The sequence below is a fragment of the Quercus robur genome, chromosome 8, assembly GCF_932294415.1.
Source record: "Quercus robur chromosome 8, dhQueRobu3.1, whole genome shotgun sequence".
Lineage (NCBI taxonomy): Eukaryota > Viridiplantae > Streptophyta > Magnoliopsida > Fagales > Fagaceae > Quercus > Quercus robur.
The window spans coordinates 29887091-29892647 of record NC_065541.1 but is presented as its reverse complement, the minus strand read 5'-3'; positions in this window follow the sequence as shown (position 1 = coordinate 29892647).

Genomic DNA, 5557 nt, shown 5'->3' with positions numbered 1-5557 from the left:
TAGTGATGACTGGTTTCCTCGTTAGTGATGACAGGTTTCTTCGTCATTCAGGATGACCTCGTCATGAGTGTTGACTTCGTCTAGGGGATGTAATCTCGTCACTCCCATCAGTTGCCCCCCAAGTTCTGTGGTCGTCTGTGACGTGTCATGAGGACCATAGAAGATGAAAAGTTTTCCTGAGCTGTCTATGACTCTTGGGGTTCTGCTCCAAATTTAATGTGTAGTGGCGGCGCAACATGCAATGTGGCCACGTGGCGCGTGCTGATCGATGGTGTTAATGGCATGACCCTTGGGTTTCCCGCTATTTTTCAGTTTCCTTGGGTCTTGGTTTCAAAACTTTCTTTTCCTTAACTTTAATCATTTGCTCTGAGTTTTATTTTTCCTGTTTGTTCCTGCGACTGTTCTGACCCTGCTCCGACGACGTTTTTTTTTTTTAATTTTTCTGGATTCAATCGTTTATTCTTCAAGGTACGTTCCCCTTTTCTTCCTCTTCTATTCTTTTTTCCTTCACAATCTATTATAAGTTCCTGATTTTTCTTTGCCCTTTGCTTTGCTGTGGTTGTGTTTGTTTTTCCAGTCTTTAGGATTTTATTCCCCTTTTCATGGTCAATTCTTCTGAGGTTAGGGTAGCTTGCCCCTCAGTCTCTTTCATTTTTGCTCGCTTAGGGGCAGCTTTAGGTGTTTCTGGTGACTTCTTTCCTTTGGTTGGGGATTTTGTTTTTGAAGGTTGTGGGTTGAGTGTGGTGTTAGGGGAGTTATCTCCAATATTAGACCAATCACTTGCTTGGTTTGAGGGTGAAGCGAGGAGGATGTCGGAGGTGAGATCTAGCGAACTTGAAACTGGGTTGTCGTCTAGTGACGGCCCAGCAGAGGGTGATACGGCCGTCTCTGTCCCTCTCCCAGTTAAGGCTTTCTACGCCCTCGGGGAGGCGTGCGGGCTGGACGCTGATACCGTGGCTAGGTTTAAGGATAGATTTCAATTCCCTGAACAGGTTCATGTTCGTCGGCCCAGTAGTGAGAATCGGGCATGCCACTTCTTCCCTGGTGAGGTATGCTTCTACGAGGCTGCTTTCACTTGTGGGTTTAGGCTTCCCGTCCATCCGTTGGTGATGGAGTTTTTAGGTTATTTTGGCATTGCTCCCGGGCAGCTTATGCCCAATTCATGGAGGATAGTGATCAATTGTATGGAAATATGGTTGGCCACTAACGGGGATATGATCAAGGTGAGTGAGCTTGTCTACCTTTACCATTTAAAAGAATCAAAAGAGTATGGGTATTATGAGTTAGTACCTTGGGCGAGGAGGACTAGGATCGTCAAGGGTTTACCCTCATCATTTAGGTATTGGGAGTCCCATTTATTTTTCGTGTCAGGGGACGATTTTGAGACCCCTTCTAGCGAGGCTTGGGGTGATATCCTAAGGTTGCTCCATCGGTGGGGAACCTCGAACTTAGGTGCGTCAATGTTTCTCTTCGTCTGTTAATTTTTCATTCTGCTTATGTGGCCGTCTCTAACTCTTGTAGCTACCTCTTTGGCAGTTAAGAGACGTCCTAAGTTAAAGAGCAAATACCAAGATCGCGTTGAAAAGGCGATAGAGTACGCCAGGACAATTGAAAGCTAGGAGGACCTGGTAGATCCACGGACGCTTTCATTCTATTGCTTAGGCCCAAACCCATCTCCCTACGTCTTGCGCAACATCGACATCGAAGGAAAAAAGAGTAAGTGTTGGCTTCGTCAGTGTTAACTTCCCTTTAAGCACCATTTTTTTTAAGTGTTTTCCTTCTTACAGAGATGACGACTAAATTCAACAAGGACATGTATACCAAGATGAGGTCGAAGAAGGACGAACCTTTGTCCAGTATCGGGAAGAAAGGAGTGCGCGTAACTGGGAAAGGTCTGCCTGCTACTCCAATTGTTTCGATTATTCCCGTCATTTCTGGTGCCGAGACCGTGAGGACGACCTCCCCAGCCGTTTCAGTTGAAGAGATTCCCACTCCTTCGTCGAAGAGGCAGCGCATATCAAGCAAGGAGAAGGAGAAGGCAGATTCTCGTTCGTCCACTGTATGGGGAGATCAAGGTCTGGCTGTGGACAGGGCACACAGAGTTGTTACGGCCGAGGACTTAAAGGTTTTTGACGGCGTGCCTTTCAACGTGGTCGCCAATCAACAAGTTCATAAGCTCATCCAGGTAATCTACCCGTGTGTTTTTGGTATTTATCCGTCTTTTACTGATGACGTTAGCTTTCTTTTCAGGTGTTAGGGGAGAGTCTTCACATTGCTTCTGAGTACCTTACTCAGAAGGCCAAGGTGGCGTCACTAACGTCCAGAATGGAGGCCCTGGACGAGGAGAATTCTTCAATGAAGAAAAAGCTCATTGATTCCATGCACGAGGTCAATACCTTGAAGGAAAATACTAAGGCTTTATCCGACGATCTTCATGCTGAGCGTCAGTTGACCTTGGAGAAAGATGAATAGCTCCTGGCGGCCAAGGAAAAGCTCAAGACAATTGCTGCAAGGTCTGTCGAGGCTTTTCAATAGACTGATGAGTACAACACTGTGCTCTTCAATTGGTACTTCAAAGGCTTTGAGCTTTTAAGGCGGTATCTCGTCAAGCATCCCACCGGGGTTGATTTGCAAAACTAGGATCTTGAGGTGGTGGACCAGGAGATGGCGACTGACGAGGCGGCCCAATCTTCTGTTCCTGAAAATGATGTCCCTGCTGACGATGCTGATGCTGCCAGGAATGATGCTCCTATGGGTGACGACGATGTTGCTAGCCCCTGAACCTTTGTACTTATGAAAAAAAAAAAAAAAATTTGTTAGCCCGTCATGTTTTGGGCCCTTTTTTTTTTTTTAAATCTAATTTTAGAACAATTTAATCTGTCCTGAGAACAATTTTCTTGTGTTGCTTAGTGTTTATGGGTTTTTTGGGGTATAACAACAATGGTAATTTGCCCTTGGTTTTTGGGCTTTTTAATTGAATTTGCAATATACTTACTTGTTCGTCAAATGCTTGTGTTGTTTTACATTCGTCCATACCTTGTACTTAGCATAAATTTCTTGGCTGTGACCTCTCTATTTGTCAATGATTTGCTACTTACTCACAATCCTTCAGAGGGGCTTGGATACAGCCTGAGTTTTGTTTTGATTTGTTGCAAGGTTCTTGTCCCTTTTCTTTTTTCTCTTTTTTCTTTTTGTGGATTCGTCAGTAACCTAAATCCGTCAAGCGGGATCCTGTCACTTGCACCTGCTAAAGGATTGTGCCTGCGTTAGTGGCTTGCACCCGTCGAGGCGGGGCCTTGTTACTTGATTTATACCCATTCAAGGGATGTTTGTTGCGTTTATGGCTTCGTCAGTGACTTACATCTGTCAAAGCGGAATCTTATCACTTAGCCATTTTTTGGTGACTTACATCCATTTAAGGAATCTTGTCACTTAAGCTTCGTCAGTGATTTACATCCGTCTTGGCGAAATCTTATCACTTAGCTTTTATATGCCTTACACCCATTGGAAGGATCGTCAGTAACTTACATCCGTCAAAGCAAAACCTTGTTACTTAGCTATTATATGCCGTATGGCTGACTGAACCTGCTTACAAAAAGATACTAGATGAATAATTCTCTCATTAATTTCAGGAATGAATATATTTGTTTGTTACATCTATTGGTGATACTTCTTTAAATGCTCAATGTTCCATGGTCGAGGAAGTCTCTGTCCGTCCATGGTTTCCAAGTGGTAACTGCCTTGTCTTGAGTAGTGAACGACTCGGTAAGGTCCTTCCCATGTGGGACCCAGCTTTCCTTGGGCTAGGTCCTTAGTTGCGGTGGTGATCTTGCGCAGGACGAGGTCACCTATGTCCAGTCGTCTGAGTTTAACTCTCCTGTTGTAGTATTCGGCCATCTTCAGTTGGTACTCCGTCATCTTGTTGGAGGCTTGATCTCTTACTTCATCCAAACAGCCCAGGTTGAGTCGTAGTTCATCATCATTGCATTCTTCATTGAACGTCTCTCACCTGATGCTCGTTACTCCTACCTCGACCGGGATTACGGCTTCGGTGCCATAGGTAAGCCTGAAGGGGATTTCTCCTGTTGGGGTTCTCGCCGTGGTTCTGTAAGCCCACAAGACATTTGGTAATTCTTCTGGCCAGGCACCCTTCGCATCGTCCAGCTTGGCCTTGTTAATCTTGAGCAGCATCCAATTCGTTACCTCCGTCTGTCCATTTGCCTGAGGGTGCCCTGGGGATGAGAACTGGTTCTTAATTCCAAGATTTGAACAGAAGTCTCTAAAACCTTGGCTGTCGAACTGCCTCCCATTATCTGATATAATCGTCAAGGGAATCCCGAACCTGCAGATTATGTTCTTCCACACAAAGCCCCGAATTCTTGCCTCGGTGATCGTTGCTAAAGCCTCTGCTTCAACCCACTTCGTGAAGTAATCAATAGCAACTAGTAGGAATTTTACTTGACCTTTACCTGGGGGTAATGGGCCGACGATGTCGATTCCCCATTGTGCAAATGGCCTCGGGGAGGATATCGTTGTCAGTCTCTCTGTTGGAAGCCGTTGTACATTCCCGTATCGTTGGCACTTGTCACACTTCTTGACGATTTCAACAGCGTCCACCTGCATAGTTGGCCAGAAATAACCTGTTCGTATTACCTTATTTACAAGGAATCTGGGGCCGGCGTGGTCACCGCAAACTCCTCCACGGATTTCATCCAGTATGTATTTAGCTTCTTCCTTGTTGATACACTTCAAGTAAGGCATGGAGAAGCCTCTCTTGTATAAGGCTTCATTGAGGATCGTGAACCTGGCCGTTCTTTTCTTGATCTTTTGGGCTTATTCAGTATTCTGAGGGAGGTGTCCGTCCTGGAGGAAAGACATTATAAGTGTCATCCAGCTGTTTGCGCTCTGGATGGCAAATGTTGGGACCTCTTCAATGCTGGGGTGTTTCTGGACTTCCATCGCCAAGTCCGTGCTAATCTCCCATTTCTCTGATGATGCTAGCTTCGAGACTTCGTCTGCCCCCATATTCTGACTTCTTGGGATCTGTACGAACTCCAAAGTCAGATGTTTCGTCAGCTTGAGGTATTTTTGCATTCTCTCTTCCTTGGCTTCGTACTCCCCCCTAATCTGCCCGATCACTAGCCTTGAATCGTTTTGGACTAACAGGTTTTTAGCTCCAAGCGCTTTTCCAAGCCTCAATCCCGTCAATATCCCCTCGTATTCAGCTTCGTTGTTGGTAGCCAGAAATTTCAGTTGAACTCCATACTTGAGCATCTCTCCGTCAGGGGTGGTTATAACGACCCCTACTCCCCCCCTCCTTTGGGCTGACGAACCATCAGTTTGTATCGTCCACCGACCAGCTTCGTTGGTAAGGCTGTCCTCGTCCGGGAGGGTGAATTCTGCGATGAAGTTCGCCAAAACTTGCGCCTTGATTGCTGTTCTGGGGTGGTACTCAATGTCAAATTGACTAAGTTCAATTGCCCACTGTACCATTCTTCCGACTGCCTCAGGTCTGTTCATCGATTTCTTGATCGATTGGTCTGTCATCACTAGGATG